Source organism: Acanthaster planci, linkage group LG03 (genome assembly GCF_054643075.1).
Source record: "Acanthaster planci isolate LZ-2023a linkage group LG03, COTS_SCS, whole genome shotgun sequence".
In the NCBI taxonomy this organism is placed as follows: Eukaryota; Metazoa; Echinodermata; class Asteroidea; order Valvatida; family Acanthasteridae; genus Acanthaster; species Acanthaster planci.
The window spans coordinates 24,742,533-24,767,581 of NC_141779.1; the positions used below are offsets into that span (position 1 = coordinate 24,742,533).

The following is a 25,049-nucleotide window of genomic DNA, read 5'->3' on the forward strand; positions in this document are numbered from 1 at the left end:
GACAATATAGCCATTCTGACTGCATGACAACATTACTCACCCTTGCTTCATTTATGCCCCACCCAGGGAACATTATCCCTGAGATTAGCAGGGGTTTACTCGCCACCTGTCCCTGTAAAGATGGACTCTTAATATCCATGCCGTTAACTCCCCTCAAAAAAGAAAATGACACACTGTCTGGAAGTCACACACAGCTGGTGCTGGGCTGCAGGATTCACATGAAACCAGGTCAGCATTGTGAGATAGTGGGGAAGTTTGCTTTGATTGGGGTTTGGAGATTCCCAGGGAATAGGCTCTGGCAGTTGAGCAGTGATGAAAGTGTGATGTGGATGTGATTTCACATACATGTACATGTACATTACAGTCCCATCTGTTATTTTTTCCCACTTCAACCCATCAAGGATGAACGACAAACAAACACTATGATCACTGATTGCAGCAGTTGTACTGTACCTACAGGTTAATAGGATTCAAATTCACCAGCCAAGCAAAATAAGCTGGTTGAGTAGTCGAGATGTAAATTTGAAATAGTTGAAAGGTATGCACTAAGAAGTAGAAGATTATGCATTATGGCTTAATGAACAAAGAAACGATAAAAAAGCTCATTCTAAAAATACTCACTGCTCTAGTGAAATATCTCCTCCGAAAGAGGGCAAATAACAATGGCAAAATTTGTATCTTTCCAGGACTAAATACTATTACATGTATCTTGATATATGCCATTTAATGTCAAAATACTAAAACTATTAAAAGTAGACATAGAAAAACATCAAACTGACAACAGATCAGTAATGACAGTAGCTTTAACAGCACAATTCACAGATTATTCAAATCTGCTTCAAGGAGAAGAGGAGTAGATCATGGATGCTACGGTCTGGAGTGCAGACACTAGATGAGTTGCTTCACACCTCAGGGTGCCAATGACCTAGAACCCACACCTAAACTCAGGCTCAAGCACCTTCCATACCTGAGATCAGTCTCTACCTCATGGAGTGATTTGTCAACTGACCAGGCCCTCCTCACTTCAACAACACTGCTACAACAAATTCTGAAACCGATCTGTGAGTCTTGTACTCAGTACCCTCTACAACTGAGGAGCTCTTGAGAGAATGGTGTTGTTGGAATAATCATGAGCTGGGACTGAAGGTGGGAACAAATTGGTCTCACATGACAAGCCACCCCATAGTGTGGCTTGCTGGATGCAAACTGTCACTGTCAAAAAATCTAACATCATCTGATCAACATTTCATAATTATAGCAATTGATTAGGGCATTTAGTGAGAAGGATCAGGAAACCTGATCAACTTTTGTCATAAAATGGGCACTGGAACTGCATAGTTTTGTGTCAAATGAGGAACTGCATTTTCATTATTCAGGAGTGCAAACCATGCCAGGAAAACAAGCATGGTTAAATCTCTTTCAAGTGGCAAAATTTGAATATTTTCTTCTTTAATTTACATGTCTGGTAAATATGTTAAGTAGTTATTTAATACGAAAGATGCAACTCATAGGATAACATGCAAGGAATCCTGCAGATAGGAAAAAGACAAGAAGTTTACAACTTTACTAAAAGCTATACATGTAGAAATAAGGATTTCAAGAATTGCCAATTTCTAAAATGAAATACATCCTTAAAGTTGAGTTGAATGAACATTACTTTTATGACCTTCTCTGCAGTTGTGTAAAAGGAGGTGGGTCGGATACTTGAAGCAGGATCAAAGGCTAATATCTTGAGAATTTACATGTGTGGCATTCTTTAGTGTGTTTATAAAATGTAATTGATCCCTTTGAGAAGGTTATTCCAGCCAAGATGAAAGCCACCGCTACCTAGTCCAGCTAGGCTAAGGGATAAGTGGTAATAACTGGCTATGAAGTGTCGATTAGAGGTACACTTGTACAGGTGAACCTTATGAGATCACCTAGATAGGCTTGATTGATCTGTGTGGTATTAAAGACATTCAAAGTACAGAATGATTTGCAACTATGAGTTAATATTTACCAGCTGTGACACTTAACAGGCACCATTATAGTGATAAATAACTTGGTATCAGAACACTGTGAGTTACTTTTCTGAGCATAAGCAGAAGCTGTCTTTTACACACTCAAATCTGAGAATCGTTGATTCTCTTGTCTGTCACTTTTATTTGTTCATTTCTATATGTGCTACCTCAGAATGCTGCAAATACCGCTAGGATGAGTGCATTTCACCTGCCAGGCATCTGTTCACGCTCCGTCTCCTCTCAGAACAAGTCATAAAAAAGGCTGACAGCTGGCTACCTGATGTGCCATTGCAATAGTCTCCAATCAAGCATCGCCTTGTCCCTAACCAAGCATGCAGCAAGCGTGGCTCACACAAAGGAGACCTGGCATTTGACTGAGCAGGCTACTACTTCAAATCTATACAACATAGATTGGACTTTGGAGAGGAAGAACATTTGCTTCTAGTCCTGAGTAAGCATCATTCACTATTAATTCCTCACATATAATTATAAACCAGAACACATAAATGAACAAGTAATGTACCTGACTTGGCCTAAAAATATAACAAGCCTAAGATGCAAACTTCAGTTGCAAAAAAAATGCTTTCAGTTCAGCTTAGCTCTAGCAGCTGAATTTCTGTTAATTTATAAAATAAAGCCTTCAATCACAAGCATTTTATGTTACAAATATCAGATGTTCAAGAAAAAAACGAGTTGTCCTTTGCTCCAAGACCAGCAGAATATACTTACGCGTATACAGACATGGTGACTTATATTTAATAAACCTTGTGTTTACCAAAGCAATAATACATGATGCCTAAAATTAATATAAACCAATATTGTTGCAAACAGTGCCGAGAGATCAATTAGGTTAGTCAGAGGGAACAAGAAAGGGCTGGACACCAAGGCAGAAAAAACCACTCCAAAATAGAATCACCTTAGTGTAAAGTGATGCACTGGGATGAAGGCTGGGATCATTCCCACGTTTCTAGGCAAAGGGAACTCTGTAATGACAGCAGCTTGAAGGTGATTTGCTGTTCAGGTGGGTACAAAGGTGCATTGACACCTAGGAGCTAATAATAAACTGGGTTATTGGAAACTGTCAAGCAAGGTGACATTAAGGAACAATGGGCCAGGGAATGTGATTATGCAAAGCAAAACATTTTCTATATTTTAAACAGACCACCTTTTATGATGGGGAACACAGCAGTTATGTTAACTTTGAAACTTTCTGCATCAAGAGAATATTCAAAACAATTAACCATTTGAAACAGAATGCAATTTCTTATGACAAAATATGACTATCATTCAAGGCCTACATGTACATGTGGATTTCTTGAGTGGAATCAAATCATGAATAGCTCTTTCCAGAGACAGTGTTATCCGTGTCCAAGTTTTGAGTGCTTTACCTGTACATGTATGCCTCACTTATTGAAGAGTTAACTTGTCAGGAACTGTACATGTACATCCCTGATTGGTTGAAAGACTACCTTTCATGATGGACCACCTACACCAGCAGTATTTCAACAAAGTCTTCAGGACAGGAATCCAAATTGCTCACAGAAATTTAATGTGGGTGCAATTTCATCTTAAAAGGACTTTTTGATTTCCTCTGAAGTAACATGAGAATGGTAAAATACCATTGCAATATGAGAATGACTGTAACCTGGTACTACTGGTGAAGTGGAACATGAAAGGAAATGCAACAAGAAATCAAAGCATTCTGATTACAAAATCCTCGACGAGTTACACAGAGCGCATACACTCAGGCCATTAAAAGTGGTCAGTGGATGAAATGGGTGATGACCACTAGGAAATAATCAAATTGACCGTACTGGACAATAAATAACCAGGCTACGTTCTGGTTATTTGTAGAGGCAAGATTTCTGGACCAATCTGCACGAAGAGGCCCGCTGTAAGAAAGCTCTCCAATTCTAATCTAATTGGCCAATCTTAAGTGAGTGGAAGACCTGGGATTGTTAGATGATATCCTCAACCACTAACCTAATTCAAGGCCAACCTCCTCCAACTTACATGCAGATGGCAATTAAAATTGCAGCAACCAAAGCTGAGTGGTGATCAGTAGCTGAAATGCAATCAAGTTCATTTCGACTACTTTTTTCCCGCTACTTTTCCAAAGTGTAATTTCTTAGAGCTATGAAAATGACACAAGGCAGCAAAAATCAAATTTACATTCCCAGAGGAGAAGTAAAGAAATGACAAATGCAACATGACAATTTTTCTATTTCCTGCAGGGCTTACATTTATTTCAAGAACTGAAAGATGTTGGCAGGTAGTAGGTTCACTGTTCTTTTCTTTGGCACATCTGCCTTACCATTGTCACATCCTAAACTCAGCTATGCTTATTAGAGTGTTCTTATGGTTTTAAGTGGTCATCCTAAACTCGTCTTTCACCACAGACCTTATTTCCATCCACTATTTCCAGGCGTCCAGCCTTTACCACCAATCTGTCATCTGAGTGTCCTGACAACCCCCCCCACCCAATCACCAAAACCCAGTGGTCAAGCCATATTAGATTACCCAGCTCTGCTAATGAAGAGTTGCCCGCTCCCTGTGGTATGTTTGTACTGCTGCCTCTCTACCATGATTCCACTTCAGGGCTAATATTGAAATGGCCACAGGGCGCAGTCAAGACCTGTGGATGCGCAATCTCAGCTTTCAGATTCTTACCGCATCCCCCCTCGGTACTTGGTTCAGGTTTCTCCCATCCTCCCTTCACACTTCCCTCATCCTTCTTGTATCCTAATTCTCATATCCTGGCAATCATTTCCAGCTTTTTGACTGCATCCTTTTCATCAGACTGATCTCCTTTCATTTCTACACTCAGAAACTATTGCGCACCGATCTTACATTTCCCCGCTACATTTGTCACCCTTCAAGATTGTCTGAGTAATGATATTAAGACACAAGAATTGGCAGATGTGCATTTCAGCCTCAGTCACATCTAAAAATGAATGACGGGACATGTGTGTGTTGTGCTTTGAACTCTTTATTTTGTTATTTTCTACTGCGTTGAATCAAGCAAGATCCAAGAACAGGCAACTTTTGCTGAATCCCTTTAGATCTGTAGAGGGGACAGAATAATTAATCCCAGTATTTCAAAATGGCAAGGTCATTTGAGAATGAAGCATGCATGCAAGTCCATGTATGGCAACAATGATATGGGAGACCTTGTGCAAGAATAGTGCTGTTCCTGAATTACCTTAGTCAAGCTTGATTCTAAGCATAGTATTTTGGAACACCAAGATGGCTCTTTCTTTTTTCAATAGCAGGTTAAAAGGTACGTATGCAGAAACTGTTACCTGTACATGTACCTAGAACATCAGATATAGAGATAGCTTGTTGGAAAGGAAATATTGATGAGAGTCGGGGTAAACTTCAGTACACCTTGAACAGTGACTGCAACTGGGGCTAATGACTTTACAGTCCATGCTGACATTCAATCCAAGTACATGTACATGTGCACCAGCAATCCCTGTTCTGCTACATCAGACACTTGCTTCAACTTATGTGAACATACATGAACACCTGTTATTTTGGACGTGGACAAGGACAGCTCATTCTTCACCTGTCTTGTACCAATATGCCTGAATCTTCCATGCATCATCCATGCTCACACATGTTGGTGTACATTGAAAAGCTGAGGTTTACTAAATTATATGTACATGTACTGTAGCAGTGTCAACAAAACTGCATGCACTGCTCACAAGCTGCACGTGCCTGTCTTTTTTAGCTCCAATGGTCTGGATTGTAATTCAGACAGCTTGATTGGAAATCTGTGATTATTGTTTTCATAGCATGGACTAAGATGAAAGTGTACATGTAGATGGTGGCTGGTTCATTCTGTTAATGTACAAGTACAGTACCAATACATCCATCTACATGTAAATGGATGTACATGTACATTGAAACTGCAATTCATCTTTTTTTTGTCTTTTCAGTTTCTTTTTCATCCACTCGAATCAAAGACAAATTAAGACATGGCCAATGTTATAAAATGTATTTTTTTGTTAATTAACTAACAATGTTGTCTTTCACCAAGGTACTTCTCACAACAACACACAGGCAATGACATAGAAGGAGTACAAAACACTGTACCCAAGGGAGCTATATGTATCACAAATATCACCAACATGCCTCTGTGCATGCCTTCATTTACAAGGATAACGAGTTTGGATAAAACAGGATGACTCAACAATCATATAGAAAGCTCCAAACAAGACATCATCATGAACACCGATCGCCATCAATCATATTACTAACACAGAGATAGCTTCAGCATTTGTCCTTGGGAGTTGATGCCTTCTAAACAAAGGACCTCCCTGAACCATACAGGCCAGGGTTTTATTCTTGCTGAATTTTTTAGCTCCAATCTTTTTTGGGGAAAGATAGGTCATGGTACATGTAGGGTGTGAATACAGATGGGTTGACTCTGTGTTAGGATGAGTCATTTTGAGGTGATTTAGAGAAAAATAAGACAAAGAGAAAACTGTAATACTCAGACGGACAACACAGTGAAACGGTCTATTTGATGTTACAATATGAATACAGTGGGGCCATGGACTTAGTGTACATGTACATGCACACGCTCACGTGCCCTACCTGCCCTACAGTACACTGTCCAGTGGCCCTGACCAATAGGCCAAATGTGGAGGTTATGAGGCTTTCATACTCCCTTACTCTGGCCAACAGAGGCCACAGTGCCCAGGTTACTCAGCCTGCTGACTTCAAACTTGCATCACGTCAACTGAAGCTCTTTAAACTAATGCTGCATACAAATAATGAACATTTATGAGTGCAATCGTAAGCTTCATTCAGTGATAGATGGACAACCCATTCCATTTGACTTCACCTTGAGGGGACTGAACCTTCCATTTGGTCACTAAATGAAAATATTCTTGTCACTGCTTTATGTTCTCTTTCCTTAATTCTTTTTTGCAGATGTTAATTTATTTGTATTTTACACAACAGGGCCGCAATGAATCTTGAATGAAGTCTGAAACATGGAAGTAAACCCAAGCCTAAGTATATCCTTGCATCGTACCATCTACAATTCTGACATTTTTTTCTGAGCAAGCAATGGAACTATACCATTTAGCTGTGGAATGGCACTTTGGTTTTTGGAAATATGGCCATGCTGTGCCCTGGGATGAATGCTTAAATTTTACAATACAACCAACGCATTCACTTGTGCGTGAGACTTGTTCTGATTTTCATGACATTCAATTTCATGTTAATTACAATTGTACAGATATTGTAGAATATTAAAAATGCACATACAATGGCAATTCAGGCTGGGTGACTTTTTTTTTCTGATTTTGAACTATGGAACAAATCAATTGAAAGATTATTTTATGCTAATTGCATGTATCATGATTCCTCATTAAAGAATCATCTATCATCATATTGATAGGAGTGCACTCTAAGGGCTCAAAGAGTCTGAATATTTTATGACAACACAAGGCTATGCCGGTTTCAGTGACATCCCCTGGCAACACAAACTTAAAGATCACACAGCAAAGCCAATTTACACATCCATTTTGCAATAACTCTGTGATTTTTTCCCAATCCCACATCTGTCATAGACTCACAGCCTTGGCAGAAAAGCGAAAATATATACATGTACATATTATGAAAATGAATGTATTGGACCAAATGATGAGAGTGACTAATGACAATACACATAGCATTCCCAGTTTCACATGACATGTACTGCTGTGGAGTAGCGCACGTGTACAGGGTGCTGTCTTTGTGTAGCGTGTGAAATTAATTTGTCATTGATGTTATGAGGTTATTTTATTGGACAATTCTAGCTTGAGTCAAGCAGAGACTGACCCACTTTCCACTGAGGGTCATACACATAGCTTACTAAGGCACTGCAATGGCAGGCTTGTGGTTATTGGTCAGGCTTCATCTCAGGATTTGGATAGCCTGTTATGTCACAAACTATGAAATATATTCATTCTGAATGTACAGTTACAAGATCATGTATCTAAATAATGGCTGAACTTTTTAACATGCCTTTCAGATATTACTTTGCAAAGAACGCAGAACTGAAACACTGAAATGATGTTCTCAGTAAGCTATTGTGAAATCACTATAAAAAGGAGAGAGTCCATCATTATAAAATCTCAGAGAACTTAAGTTCTACAATCAACACGCCACTATTAATCATCATCATATTTGTCATAACAGCATATCCTTCATCAGTTTCTTCCATTCTGAACATAAATCACTTGATAGCAATGTTCAAAGAGCCAGAAGAACTCAAACAATTTTCCCAAATGATCAAACGATCCATTTGCAAAAACACCCCACAGCTACATGTACTTGTTCAATTTACTCTGAGCCACCCTGGACAAAATCCAATGCATTTCCAACTTCCATATCAATCCCTGACATGGGATTTGCACTCCAAGGAAAAATAGAAAGCGTGACAATCAACCAACAAGGGTTGGACCAGGGCCTCAGTAGGCTCAGTGTGACACCAGGCTGTGATAACATTATCCCATGTACCCCATAGGCAGAGTGTTTGCACAGCCTCTGGCTTCACTCTTTGTGTCCCAGGAAGTAACCTCCACAGGAGCAGACAGACAAAATCATAACATTGACAGTGTTCATCAGGCAGACAGTGTGAGATGTGTGCTTTATACTTGTGGGACAAAGAAGAGAGGAAGATGAAAGTGAAGATGAGACAAAGCAGAATGCAGCCAAAACATCAGGGAAGCCACTCTGTTATTCTCGGCTGAATGCTAAGCCCTAAATCCTGTTCAAACTTTTTAGGCTTGCAAGTGCCCAATTTACCTGAAGCATTTTTTAGAGGCCTACCATTGAATGAATGAAGATAAGTCAAACTTTACAAAACTGAGTTACTATGAAAAGCCAGTTAGAACTTATAACAAAAATCACAACCAAGGAAAAGAAAAATAACAAATGTTGTAGGTTTAAAGGAAATCACATGGCATACTGTGCGTATGTGCATGTGTGATATGAAGACACAGAACTCCCTTGCGGCAGTCTGGATGTCATCTAAATCCCAGGAATGACAAAATAAATGACATCAGGAAGCTGATGTACACTCTGTGGTTTGACTGCGGCATTTCTAAATGCTGTGACACATATGCTCTGCAGAGTGTCGAATATGATCACTGTGACAACATACTGTATGTCTGCGTACAGGGAATATACATTTCCCCACAGGTATGCCGAGACCAGCCACATTCATATATGGTCATTTGAGAGCTGAAATTAGGTCAGAAATGTACCGCGGTGAACTACAGTTGATTTCAGGAATGATAGTGTTGTTTATACACATATTTGAATTACATGTACATGTAAAATATGCTTTCATTTAATTCTATCAAATGGTATTGAGGTTACCAATGATGCACATTTATATGTACATCTATATGTTCATGTAACAATAGGGGCGATCCACAAGAACAGGATGACTACGTATGCAACTTTTGGAGTTGAAAATTTGAAAACTGAAGAGTATTTTTTATTTTCAGACATGCTTGGTCATTTTTAGCTCAAAACAGCTACACACATGCACTACATTTAAAATAAGACACGCTATTTTCAAGCAACATTCAGACCATTCACAGGTTGATTTTGATTGAATTTATAAGCATATGGTAAAATGTCGAAGCACTTTGGAGCCAGCTAGTAAACAGATCGTAAAATACAGTTTGGCCAAAGCAAGATAAATGGGAATGCTCAATGGGCACTGTTCATGCTAACACTTCCGCAACAATCTAAAATAAACAGTCTTTACAAATTTAATGTGACAGAAAATTACAGCAATCAGTTGTGCTGTAGCTTGTGTAAACAATTTTCCACACTGTAAACCTGCAAGATTAAGGCAAGACGACAATTTCATTAAGACAGATCCAACAAAGTCAACATTTTGGTGCTTTTGCCTCGCTTTACAACAGCACCGGTCTGGACAGTGTGTACACATCCATTCTGGACAATGTGCCTACAGAAATAAAAAGCTCGGCTTTGATTTCAAAGACATCTTTCTTGGCACGTCACCCTGTCGTTAGTCACTCTGATTTCACGCAAGGATAGCTGAACTGATAACTGGAGCGTTGAAGCCACATTACAGAATACTAAGGACTCACTCGCGTGGAGAGTTTGCATGCCAGGAGTAACATTAATACATAATATAACACCATTGAGACAAACAGCCGGTGGCAAATAAACAGTCCTCAAAACGAAATAAATGGGTGCAATTAATTATGAAATGGAGAATGAAATACAAGATCATTGACAACTCCCCTCGTTCAACACAGATGTGAAATACAATTAAAGCTGATCAATAAATGACTACATGCACTTGACTTTTACATTCACAATCTTGTTGAACTATACACCGCAGTACATGTATTTACATGTGAGTCCCAAATCCTCGGATTTCAATATGATTTTACATACACCCTAGGGGCATTGGGTTAACAAAACGTACACACTTGTACATGATAAAATATTTTGTTATTTGGCAAATGGATTGAAGAATGCATTACTTTCAACCAAAGATACCGGTACAATCACATGTATTGTACAGTGGAGTAAAAATTCAATTTCAGCTAGACAACTCCTTAAGCTTATGACTGAGTCAAGATCAAACGATATAGCCACTGGTATGACTGTTTCAAGATCAAACGATATAGCCATTGGTATGACTGTTTAAAAATTAAATGATATAGCCACTGGTATGACTGTTTCAAAATCAAAACAGAAGATTTCTTTCTTCGCATTTATTCCACATCAAAAATACCGTGAACCATATCACTGTCAAAATTAATACTGTCCGTACTGGTGTACTCCCACTGATTGTCACATAGCAGCAAACGGCATAGCAGTGAACAGCGAAGTATACACGTAGCACAGCATAACAGTGATCTGCACATGCTCATGTTCTAATATCTTTGTCGTCTAAAAGACACTTCAACATGAGCACAGGCAGGTTGCCTCTGTGCAAAAAAATGGTTTTGATTTCTCTCCTGAATGGTCAAACAAGAGGTGAAGTGTCGCATCTATCAGAAGTCTTAGGTACAACATGTGTACATTCACTCATCACATCTGTTTGCAGTATCAAAATTTAAATTCACCTGAGTAAACTTAACCAATATTTTAGACGAACTGAACCTGAAGAAGAGTTTTATATAATGCAGGGTACTTCTTTCAACCTTTCTCTCCTTTGAACCCGATAAATGCCAATATATCCCAAGTACCCAAAATACCAACAACAAAATGCAGCAACTGTAAAGGCAGTGTGCTGACAACAGACTGCAACTTTTTAAACATGTGAAAACTTATCACTTCCAGGTGTTTCAAAAGCATAAGCACAGTTCGCCAAGACACTCTCACATGTTGTTATGAAGATGCAATCGGTGTGAAATGGACAAACAATCCCTAATAGTACAACATCTGAGGAAATGATACAAAGCAATTTAGAGTATTTTCAGACCTTTGAAATAGTAATTCGAAGGGGACAAAAAATAGCTCAGATGTTTGCAGACAGAGAATCACAGATGATATGCATTACCGGTACCTGGAAATGATTGCTTCTAAACTGTCATATATTTCCAAGTGGTAAGCCACAATTGCGAGTACTTCATCAATTGAATGTTCATTTCACCCTGCAATGTAATGTCTTCACAGCGCTATGCAAGCTTCCATAGGGGAAAAAAGTCATGCCGATATCTGAACTGATCGCATTACAGCCAATAAAATCAAACCTCAATCCTGAGGAATTCCATTTGCCAAATGCCAAAATGCTCAGATTTACTAAGTAATTGGCATGACTCCTGCCAGAGCCAGAAGTCACGGGATGCATTAAGGAAGAGATGCAGAGATTTGCAGATGCTCTCTTTTTTTTATAATGTCCTGAATGACGAGGAGGGTGACGACGATGCAGAGCATTGATTAGAATGCTCTCTCATTGACTCATCTTCCTCTTATACTTCCTGAATCTCTCCACTCGTGTTGACATACCGTATCCCCATCGCCATTTCATCCCGGCTGGTACTGGGTTATGGATACCCTGCTGAGCTAAAGTATCTACTCTCATAAAAATCAAATCGTGGAGATTTTGAAATCCTTTTATTAGCTGCTTGTGACAGAGTGAGTTGTGACTGTTTAGGATTTGGGCTTAATTAAAGAGAGCTTTATTTTAGTTAACCCTCTATTCGGATTATTTGTTTACAAATGTAATACATCGTGAGAAAAAAAATTACAATTAGATATGTTAGCTTTGCTTTGTTGGACTGGATTTGATGTAACATGTAAATAAAATGTTGTACTGCGGGCCTTTTATTTCCAAATCGAATACATGTAGCACGGCCTTAAAACATTGCCCAAGTGACTGTATGACTTCCCTGACTTTCAGGATTAGATAATTTTGTTCAGTCACTGTGTACATAAAGATGTGTATGCATGTATACAAGCTGTGTGTGTGTAGGTTGCAAATGAAACATACATTGTACATGTACTATGTTGAAGTAATACTACAGGCTTACTGCAAAGCAGCAGAAAAGAATAATACAAGCTTTGATAAATATTGCAGAACAAACCAAAATCTGAAACAGTTACATGAACATGTATGTTTCCATGATCCCATAAAAGCAGTGACCAATGACACTGCAATATAACAAAAAGCAGTGACCCATGCAGGCCTCAACATTACTTTTTTAAAGTACATTTGGTTGTCATCGGGCAAGTAGCACTGAAACTTTATGTGCCCGAGGTAAGGTTTTACTTGCCCAAACCCTGGTTTAGTTGCTCATTGCTTCCCGGGACAGTAAGTTCCTTCTTGGCCACAATACGACATGAATATACATCACCCCCAACTATTGCGTCCGTCTACGCAGGGAGTGTGCATCATTCATACAAGTTTGGGCAATGGCTATTTCTTAACCAGTGGACAATTTTGCCTGGTGTCATATATGCAAAAAGTACCCACATAAGTACCAGGCAAAATTCACTAATGTTTAAGTCACAGCCACACGTAAAACAGTCTTCGAGCTTCCAGCCATCAAAGCTCTGCTGTGCCGCGTGTGCAATAACCAATGAGGGTTGGTACCCAGACACAAGGGTATCTTACAGTTTATTTGTGTATGCATTTTCCCTTATGTGGAAAGGTGCCCTGCTAAATGTACAGCGTGCTTATTGCGTGCAAATTTGTACACGTACATGTACGTAACAACGCAAAAAATCACTACACATGTAACTGTTTACTTTTTACCACTTTTTATAAGCTTTGTGAAGAGGAAAACAACAGATCGAAGGTAAATTGGCTGACTGCTATTCTTGGCCACGAAAAACAGACACATTTATTTTGAGAAAAAAGTACCTGTTCATCGGGCAATTTGTCTTTTATTTATTTTTACTTGCTTGAAAGAAGAAATTGCTTGTCCCGGGCAACTGGACAACCGTTAATGTCGAGGCCTGGACCCATGATACTGTGCTTCACTATAACAAAAAGCAGTGACCAATGATACTTCAATATAACAAATGCAGCATCATACATGTACCAGTACATATAACTGTTTCAGATTTTGGTTTATTCTTCAATATTTTTCAAAGCTGTATTTTTCCTATCTTCTGCTGCTTTGTAGTACTATTTCGCACCAAACTGTAAAATACATGTATGAATACCTAATTGTAAGCAACACGGGGAAATGAGTATTTCATTTATATAACTGTGTTTTATTTGTTTAACATAATTTTTGTATCTATGTACATGTATCTTTCTAATTAATAATTCTGCTGTCTTTTTAAAAATATTTTATATGTGTGGTAATGTTTATCTATAAATCAAATTACAATATGGTCTTTTACCGCAAAAATTTGATGTTTATATAAATAAAAAAAAATTACACATATTCTTCTTCAGACGTGACAAATTATTCTTCCCACCCAGCTGTGCATTTAACAGTGGACTGGCTGGTCCAAATGCTACTTCCTAGATTATGCTGTGGTTTCCATGGCGATGGACTTGCCTGAATGCTACTGATCTCAAGCAGCTATGCCTGTAACTCTTCAACGCGACCCCCGCACAGGTGTAGGCCTACAGTTTTGCTTCATAGAATTGATGTTTATTATTATCCTGTGCACCACTAGGCTGTGTTAATAATGTACATGTACTGGTCTGTGTTTACCACTAGCGACTATTTGCTTACATATGCAAATGAAGCATACAAAACAACCCAATTACATGTACATGTGTCTTCATCTTAGACCAAAGTGCACTAAGCAAACAAGGCAAACACAGTGTAAATGAAACTGCTTGTACAAGTCATTTTTTTGTTTCTAAACAAGCAACAGACTGATTAGACAAGTCGGACTGCCTGGTGATAGATGGGCAGGGGAGAACCCATCATCCATAAATTTTGTACATTGCTATAAACCTAAAGGCGAAGTGATGAAGTTCTCATCTTGTGCAACTGACCATTGTTTTATTGAAAGCAAGACAAGTGAAATGCTGGAACTGCAAATTCACAGGTTTTTAATGAAAAACTAAAAGGAAAATGGGTCTTTTCTTTTTACTAGTCTTACTGGTCAGTTTAAGAACACTGTCATACAACTGCTGATAATTCTACAGATGAACCTCTTACACTTGCAAACACCTACATACATCTAAACTTATTATCAATGCCAAGCATGGTACAAGACGAGTCATACCTACTAATGCTACCTCTACAGTACATGTCTACAGACAACAAAACTACAATTTCTTCCTTGCTCTTCCTGTCTGATCTTGTAAACAACCAAATCATCCCAGTTGCCTTTCATTTGTGATTTCATCAACTCACATCAACTAAAGATGCAGAAGTGTAAGCCCCCCCCAAAAAAGCAGCATTGACAACATTGAACCATTGATATTGTGATCAGGTGTTGTCCTTGAACAAAGTCTGACACACTCAAAATTACATCATCCTTGTTAATCTTCACTGACAAAAAGTGTCCAAATCCTCTACTTACCTAATTTTTCCAAGGCCATTTTCACTGAGTGTTTGTGACTAGGCACTGTGCATTTGAATTCGTTGGAGGCTGTTCAATAATCCTGTATCTGAATCATAGCTACATTGTGCAACCATCCAGACCAGCTCATCACTCAGAAACAGACCAGCGCATCACTCAGAAATGCCCATTAATCGACGACCTACCAAGGCTGTATGATTCCAACAGATGATTTCTCTTTGTGTACAGTGAACGTGTTCAGTGCCAGCCCACCAATCCAACCAACGTCCAGTGTGTAACCAGCTTGGCCTATAGTCGAGGGACTGGTTCTCACGATCACTATTAAACAGAGAAGCCTGCTGTTTCCTATTGACACAGCCAGTGTGTAAGGGTGCCGTGCCGATGTATGCACGCATGCAGCAGGAGGATTTGTACGGGGCAAATTTCCTGATCAATCAGATCTGTACTGGGATTGGACAAGACTGCCACTGGCTGCTCCACTTAGCAGGCTGTGGGTTCTTATCTTATGCCTTCTGCTTTGTGACTGCATCATTGGATGGAGTTGGGGATGAGGGAAGGAGGAAATTATGGGAATGAGGGATGAAAGAGATGGGAAATTTTTTTGGGGGGGGGCTGGGATTACTTGTAGTACACTGGTCAGTGATGTAAGGAATAGACCGGTAGAATAGTCAAGTACAGAGCATTAAAAGATCACATCTTTGGAAAAACAATTTCCTCACATTCAAGTTTGTTTTATAAAAGTACACAATTGCATCTTCACATAGATGTACATGTATGCTTGGCAATGGTAAAAAAGAAAAAGAAAAAAGTGAACTACATATAAATGAAAAAAGACGAAAGATGAAGTATCCTGCACACCATTTAGGGTACACTGTCTAATTGAAAACCCACAGGTGCATTATGGGAGAGCACATGACAGTTGTTGAATACGACTGATACGGAGTCGATACAAAAAGCACGCAATTGTCCGTGGCATGCCTACACGGGACAATACAAAAAATATCACCAAATTTAGTGCTGCAGCCAAACCGAACCTTGGCACTTACAGCACTAACCAAATTGCTTGAAAAATATCTCGAAATTGACCCCTTTACACAGTTAATGGTTTATCAGTTCACTGCTTATGAGTGGTCTGCACCTCTCCCAAAGTGGTTCTCCACCAGCCTTCCTCCCACCTCCCTCCGTCTGGCAACATTTTTTCTTGTATTGTAGTGAACTTAGATCTGTCACTGGTCATAACATACTCTGAACAACACATCTCCCTTTCCCAGCATTACCGGTATTTCATGGTACAAAGTGACAGCAGTTTTACATGTGGACATTGTGCCTTACTGCACGACATTGCAGGTCTGATAAAGGCTAGATTTTCCCAAAGAGGCCAGAACAAAACCAAGCAACCAACACCGTCACAATCTGAGAGTTTGTCTTCAACATGATGCAGTCACCAAAGCAATCCATCCTTACCTACTCTCTTGGTATCCTACTATCAAGAGGTAACTGGTACCGGTACCCCCCTCTTGGTATATGGCAGTTGGCCAGATACGGTAACCTGTCTTTAATATCTTCCTCATCTTTGAAATTTCATTTTCCATGGTCCTCCAGTGCTTTCCAAGGAGGCTGAGGGGAACAGCATCAAGATGGGATCTGGGATACATATATACTGGTCATCCCCCATGACAACCATCTCCTAACCCCTATTTGCCAATTTGGTCTTTCCTATCAAGGAAGTCCGGGGACAATGAAGTACCAAGGGTCCTCTTAGTTGCAAGGAGATTGCCAAGTGTGCCAAGAAGGGAATTTATTATTTGTCAGACCATATATGTGCCCTGACACATGATAGTCAGGTTGATTTTATATTTGGGAATTTGCTGTTCATATTGGTAACATTATAACCGGAATATACTCAGTGTGGTCTACTGGGTTGTGATAAAATTTGCAAGCTTATTTGGCAGGGTCTCCAACCCATGACCCTCTGCGATTACCACTCAGGGTAGTCTGACTAGTTTGAGTCGATGAGCAGCGGGTACTGCAGAAGACAGTCGGGTCAGTTAGTTGAACATGTAGTAGTCTTGCCCTAAGACTGGTTCACTGTTTGGCCGGTGCACCATGAAGGAGACGGTGTGCTGGCCAGCACAGCCGAATAGAAGTACCAATAGAAGGTGCTATTTGATGATGAGATGAATTGCCAGAGATGAATTGCCAGAAAACCATCTGGCAGGTTTACTCAGAAAATGTTGAGCACACCTCATGCGCTAAAGTTAAAATGAATGATTATGTGTGCACACTGCCAAAAACTGTAGTCTGCATGGCGCGTGGTTTTCAGCAGTGCAAACGTGCAATCATTCATGGTAACTTGAGTGCATGAGGTATGCTCAGAATTTTTCTGGTAAGCCTGCGAGATTTTACAAGACTGGTTCTCTGGCAAGTCGTCTCTTGTGAATATAGCACCTTCTACTGACACTACTATTCGGCTGTGCCCACCAGTATGTGTCACCTGCACGGTGCACTGGCCAACAGTCAAACCAGTCTTGGGGGAAGACTAAACGTGTACCGGTAAGTCAGTGTTTCAGTTTCCATGCTGATCGATTTCTTTGCACAAGTATTTTAAAAGGTTGCAGGACCCAACTGTGTCTCCCTTTATCCAAAGTTTTGAAGTTAAGATACAATATGCGCATATTCACACAAGTATTGAATTTGCTTAGATGTGGCTGCATTGTGCAATTAAACACTGGTTTCTAAAAAAAAAACTGCCTACATTGGAATCTGCTCACAAGTAATTCTGCCGGAATATTTGTCTTGGCACTGCACCGCAACCTTGAAAATCCTGTTTCTAATAAGGGTTACAGGCAAATAATTTTAGGGTATGTTTGCACTGTACATTCTTGAGCTCAGTTTGATTGGTTCATTTGGTTCAAAATTTGAAGATACTCAAGAAAAATTACAAGTGACTTCATCCCAAAACTGCCATAGTCATTATCTTCCCTTAAATCCAGTATTCACTGTTCAGATCTTAGTCAATCCATCTATGCTCAATGACAAAAAAGTGAAGATTTTCCCTACGGGCACTTGGAACCACCTCACAAAATATTCAGAGTGTTCCCTGAAATTCCCTTATTGCTCCACTCGCATTTCCATCAGGTCAGGTTTAACAAGACTTGAAAGAACGAATCTCCTGGCCCAACTCTGTCGATCCATAAATGAAGAAGTGCTATGTCTGTTTAGCATTCACATATTGGGCTGACGTCCCCAGATAACAGAAAGCAGCGATGCTTGGCACACTGGAGTAGACTCACTGTCTACTTGCTCAAATCCTCTGAGGTATATATGCAGCAGCCATGACAGGAACTGCTGAACAACCACCTCACTGTTTTGTTCCTAATTTGAGAGGAAATTCTTACATTTGAGTAAAATGTGACAAGCTAAATTGGATGGATTAAAGACAATGCAAATTTTTGGATTTTACTGATAATCTTGTGGGTAAGTACATGTATGCATGAGGATTGAGGTCTCTCACAAAAACAGGCCGCTAGATATTCTGTCCAGATGTACATGTACAATGTACATTTGACATCACAAGTCTAGAAAGAAATTTCCATACATGTACACGCTTTCCTAATGCCCAAAATTAAAGGTCAAAATATTGATCAAGCAGGCCACGAGTGTAAAATCAAAATATGCACATTTGGGTCTGTGCAGCATTACCATACATGTACAGGTACACAAACAATATACCGGTAAATGAATAAATTATCATTCTTATTTATTTCAAAAGTTAAAAAAATTATTCAGAAATACTTAACTTTAAACAGAGAAATGCATAGGTCTTCACAGAGTAATCAGAACTCTGACACATTGCACAAACATCCTACCAACTTTTAGACCAGTGATTACCACTTTCACATGTAATGGTTGCCTAGGCAACATGGCTCCTTGCATCATCAGTGCAACTGAAGTCTGACGATACAATCCAATGAATTCTGCACAACTAATTGGTGCATTTTGTCCCAAGCACAACACTGGATAACGCACACCATGACAGTACCGGTAGGTACCGGTCCACGTACCCATCTGGATAAATTTCCCAGAGAGAAGCTGCATCAATTAATTCACCAAAGGAACACCTTAACATCTACATGGGGGCAAGAGTGTTTCTTGCCCTCTGTGGTACAAATTCTTCTCAGTGATGCCATTTTACTTCCTTGACCATAAGGATTTACGAGAGATAATACAGGAATCTCATGCTACAATATAGTCACAGGAGTAAGAGGACATTAGTAAAATGGCAATTCAATGTGCAGTTGGCCATTCCATTCCTAACAAATATTACAAGAGAAAGACTTCATCTGAGGAACAGAGAAGATTTCCTTCTACCCTCGGACAAGTGACCAGGCTTTGCTCGTACGGAGAGATTGATGAAGTTGTGTGCACCAAGAAACAAAAGCCAGAGGATATCAACTGGAATGAGAATGCTGTTAACCCTAACACTCCTCAGTCCTCCAACAGGTGAAGGATTGAGGAGGGTTAGGGTTAAAATAGGTGATTTACTCATCTATCCACGGCACTTTTTGATGGCACTGTGATAAAGCGTTTTTGCTCCACACTCAAACGCATCATTGTATGGTGGAAGTATGCGCAGAAACCCCTACATTCACAATGCTCTGCTGTGATGAACTTTCACAATCTGCTTTTAAATCACACCCAACCCTACCGTACTGTCTTCTTCGCTACACCTTCAAGGAAAATATTCCCACAAGAAACTCACCCTCACAAGCTGTAGACAATGCCAAATGGCTTGCTACATGGATCCTTAATGTCAGTTATTCAATCTACATGTATATGTATATGAGAACGTGTCAATTCAACAATGTCACTGTGAAACAAGTTGACGCTTGTAAAGCCGTGATTGTCAGGCAGAACTGTGTCTACAAGACAGCCTCCAAAATGGTAAGTGCAACTTTTACTGATATGTTAACAAGAACATTCAGCTGTTCCCAAGCTTACACAAAGCCTAAGGTTACTCAGTAAAGAAATTGGTAGTGAAGTAAACATAAACCATGAAACATCATCGAATTGGATTCATACTAGTACCCTCCAACACAACCAACTTTCATGTACCGGTACCCATTCTAATCCATGATCCAGGCACTTATCGTTAAATGTATACATGTACATAGGTACATGTACATATACCGAGATAGCATAAATACTGTACATGTACAGTACTTGATCCATTTTTATTACAATGTCAATTTCTCTTTACAATGCTTTATCTTTAAAGAGCAGGGTTGAGGAGATTCCGCTGGAACTTGGCTGCACCATGGTTTTTCAAACTTGGCAAGTACAAATATAAAATTTCAACTTAATCTGACAAGTGTTTCTGTTGCTCAGCTCATTTGAAGTTCAAAAACATGTGCATCCCAGCCAGTGTGCATTGAGCATGCCAGTAAAAAAAGTACAGTGTTAGCAGACCTGTCTCGGAATTATGGGTGCTGTGTAAGGATGATATAAATTTTTCACAAAAAGGTTTCAAAAATGCAAGAAGCTACAAAAAACCTAATGAAGTCTCAATGCATGAAAAAATTGCATTCCTACGTTACAGGGGTGTGATATCCACTGTTATGTTAATTTGGCACTATTTTGCATATATCGGTCCGCGTTGGCGGCCAGTCCAAGTGTATAAAAGACGAAATGTAAATGATTGAATTTTGTTGCGTTTAGTTCCACCTAGCAGACTAGGTCTCTGCGTTTCTTTTACTCTGTTTGTTGAGTTGTGCTCATTCCTTTTTATTGAATTTGAACATCCGATACAATAAGGGGTAAAGTCGAAGCCGTAGATTCCAACTCCCTCTGGCTCTTTCAGGGTTAAGGTCATTTCCTGGACCACGTTTTCTATTCCTTGATAGCCAACTTTTGATCAACAAAGAAAATCTTCACCAGTTTAATCAAAATGGTATTTCACTAACCATTCTGGTCTTTTGACACAAAAACAGTCACATCCGTGGCTCAGTAATTACACTAAGGTCAAATTCTTATATCGAGAAATATCTGTAATTCCCATGTCACTCTGTCCATTATTGATCTGAAATTACAATCTTCAATCCTGAAGTTTCTTTCTCGCCTGTAAAGTAGATTTCCTTCATTAAACCAAAATCCCTGTGACTAACAAAGTGAAAAGCAAAACCTCTCTGCAAACTTTGTTTTTACAGTGACTTTGCATTTTGTTTAATCAAAATGGAACAAATTTATTGAGAAATTAATTAAGAAAAAGCAGGCTGTCGGTGTTTTTAGGTAAACAAAGTGATTATCCTAGTTCTTAAATCCCTTCTTCCTATCCTTTATTTAACTGCCTCTTTTCCAACTCTTGATAACTCATTGAACTGATTCCTGTCCTCCCTGAATGAAATCTATGATCAACAAGAAGCAATCAATACCTTGCATATCAAACAAGGCATCATTACTGCTCCTCTTTAATTCAAAGTTGATGACCATCTCAGATACCTAAAGTGTAAACAGCCTATAAATGCACCACTCTGAGATTGTATCAATAGATTGTGGAATCTTCGGTGCCTGTTTACACATGTACACATATAAAATACTGGTCAAAAAAGAGGTTTTGGACGAGCTGTGCTACGATTCAAACTGTTGGTTACAACTCACCGCATAGTAAAGTGAGAAAGCCAGGAGAAAAACCATGTACCAGTAAACGTTACCAGTGGACTACTGGACTTTCTCATTACAACTTGTGCCTTTCTACAGAGAGCAATTGCTTCTGTCTACTATAAAAAGACACACGCCTGCATCAGTTGGATGATTACCACAAGTCAAGCAGGGGATTTTGTCCTGGGATATGTGATCACACACACCATTCAACTGATGAGAGATAAACAGGTGTAAACTACTGTTGGATTCTTCAGTTCTCAGTTCTTTTATTCCGATTCTTCAGTTAAGAGTCTGGAAGGCAAATCTTTTTTCAAAGGACATTTCCTTTGAAAGTGTTACACAAACTAGACCAACATTTACTCCCTCTGCTTCAGGACAGCAAGGCAATTTGTGAATTTACTGTGAGTGGCTGCTCCTCAGTTGAAATCACTTTTTGCTTTTTTAAAGACAGGACATTTACAAGGACATATTTGAAGTCTCTCCATCACTAAAGCTCTTTGCTTTGGACTCATCAAAGAGGGAGACTCAGTGGGCATCATCATTCCAAGCTTTGCAGGACTCTTCTACTCAATTCATTCTGTCAGCTCTCAGAGTGGACTAAGACAGACAGACTTTCCAGAATGTTTCAAAGTGTCCTGCCATTATCAAGACTCTTTTCTTGAATTTGAAGACGACAAGCCATCACTATCGACATCAGATTGAACATCATGTCCAAGACTTGGCTAATCGTGTTCTTTGTGGGCACTGCTGTTTCAATGCTGCTCTCATATTTGGCTGCTGGTCTCTCATCCACATGTCCTGCAGGTTGGGTTGGATCTGATCAAGCTTGTTACAAGTTTTTCAAAGACCCAACACTCAATTATTTTGAGGCTCGCAGGAAGTGCCAATGTTTAGGAAGTTATTTAGCAACACCAAACTCTGAAGAAGAAAACACTTTCATCGCAGCGTTGTTTAATGCTGAGACACCTGAAGTCAATTTGTGGCTGGGCTGCGAGCATAAAAGTGAACTTGTTAACTCATCAGACAACATACTAAACATATACAAATGTCATGGGGATGATCCACATGACCCAAGCCCTTATCGTAATGTTTATCTAAAACCTGCAGAAAAAGGGAGACCACTACCTGGGTGTGTGATGTTAGTGCGTAACGACGCCTCCGACAGGTGGAGGCCAACAGGCTGCTCAGCACTAAGACACACAATGTGTGAGCGTAACATTGACAATCAGGCATCTTGCTTCAAACCTTTCCATGCAGAATGTTCTTCTGTCTTTACGGATGAAACAGTCCACAATAACAACACCTGTCTGATTGACCACACCTACCAGACCACACCAAAGAGTCCTGTACGTTGCTGCTTGGCCTGTATCATGGATTCTAACTGCCTTTCCTTTAATATGATATCAGGTAAGATATGCCAACTCAACAATCTGACGGTCACTCAGGCTAAGAAACAGGGTTTTATTGGTGAGAAGGAAAACTGTGTGGTTTATGAGAAAGATTAGTCTCTAAGTCAAGATCTCCTGCTATCAGTTGAACAGGTGCATCAGTTGCAACATTTTGATGCATTAACGATGAGTGCAAGTTTGCTGCGATTAAACACACTACTGTCTATTGTTCTCATGCTGACAGTGTAAAGTCTGCTGATGGTGTTACTTGAGCATTTTCACATATTAATCTAGTTGATAATATTGCAGTTACTTGCATATGGAAGGAAGGTACAAGTACAAAAATATGAAACTGCTGTCATATCACTTTGCATTTGACATACCGGTAAATATAGGCATATCACTGTGCTCATCAAGCACCGGTAGCACTACAGTTGGTTCTTCTGCCAAGAGTTGATCATAAATGACGTTTATAATGATGTGCATTAATGATCATGCACGTATGTACACAACATGCTGTAACAAGAAGTTTAACTGCATGTACCAGTAGCATTGTCAAAATACCTAGATGGGAATGTTGACAATGTACTGTAAATATTAGAAAATGATGCCATTATGTCTTTCTTTGATTAACAAGGTTCCAGTGTGCATGCACATGTAAGATAATGTTATAATCCCCTGGAGAAATGGCCAAAAAATTTAAAATGAGCTGTTTCAGAGGTTCCAATAAAGGCAATACACTTATCAATATTCCATCAATGAATTAAGATCATCAATTAAGATCAATAAACAATAATATATAGCAATTAATGTACATGTATTTGTTGTAATGTGCCATCCAATTATGCTAAGTGAAAAATAAAATAATTTCCTCATCAAAGTTTTAAAAAAAATGGCAGAGGTGGCAATTCTTTTTACAATGTAGTCTTCAAAATCGTTGTATTTTACCAAGATTGCAGCAACATTTTCTGGTAACTTGGTCTAAAAAAGGAGTTGTCATCCATTCCAAGGAGTTTAAACTTGCATTTAAAGTACATACATGTATTTAACAAACAAGGGAGGAAGAGAAAGGTGGCAGAAATAAACAATTTAGTCCTTTTACTAAACCTTAAACATACGTGCACTGTAAGAAAATAAATATTTAAGTAAAAAATACATGAAAATGTCAAGATTCATGTCAAGGTTCATACATGTACTGGGGGTATGCAGTGTAAAATGTGAGAGTTTGGTGAAAAAGTCAGGCTAGCTAGTGAAGGTTTGAAAGAATAGCTACTGGAACATGTACAGTGTAGATACATGTACATACTTCGCACATACCGGTAGAAGCATCAGTTTTTTTGTGACTGGCGGTACCAGTACATTAGTAAAAAAACAAACTGCTTCATGTAGAATGTAGAATTATTATTTGTCACAATTCATGTTGTGTAGCAGACTGTATTTTAATATGTATTATACAAGACCTACATAAATCCCCATCATCTGATTGGTGGATCGTTGATCACACAGCATTGAATTGCCGGTATTTGTACCAACCCACAACACACGGACGTGCACGCAGAGTGCAAAAAATTGACAACAATTGTGCGTTAGAAACGAATGACAAACCCCATCAGATCGATTGCACTGCAGCTTTTAGTGGTGCAACTTTCTTAATGGCAAAATGACAAGCGATCAAGCTCTGCCGTTCACAGTTCTACGAAATAATTATAAGAACTTGTTTTTGTAAGTAATGATGATACTGCCACTGTTCCTTCAGGAAACAGATAAAACGCTGCCAAATGATTACACAAGCTCAGAATATAATATGTCGGGCAGGGCAAAAGAATCCAAACTTAATTAGAATATCATGACGGAAAATTAACAGATTCACAACTGGACAACTTCAAGTTTGAGTCACTTAATTAATCCAGCTGTGCTCAGAAAATCAGATGACGAGGTTTTATGCAGGTGTTCTGTAAAACAATGAATGTTTTGCATTCATGCAATGTACATATAAAAATAATTGCATTCG

At 39.2% G+C, this 25,049-nt stretch overlaps 1 protein-coding gene across 4 annotated transcripts in view; it reads right to left on the reverse strand.

Moving 5' to 3' along the window:
• LOC110990838 (uncharacterized) overlaps window positions 1-25,049 on the reverse strand; it is a 131,468-nt gene that overhangs the window by 68,216 nt on the left and 38,203 nt on the right. Inside the window, exon 1 of one of the 4 annotated variants that reach the window (XM_087134647.1) lies at window positions 14,991-15,371. The exons of the other annotated variants lie outside the window; for them this stretch is intronic. The gene's annotated coding sequence lies outside the window, so the exon portion shown is untranslated. Of the gene's footprint in view, window positions 1-14,990; window positions 15,372-25,049 lie in introns of those variants that run through there. 4 annotated transcript variants of the gene reach the window in all.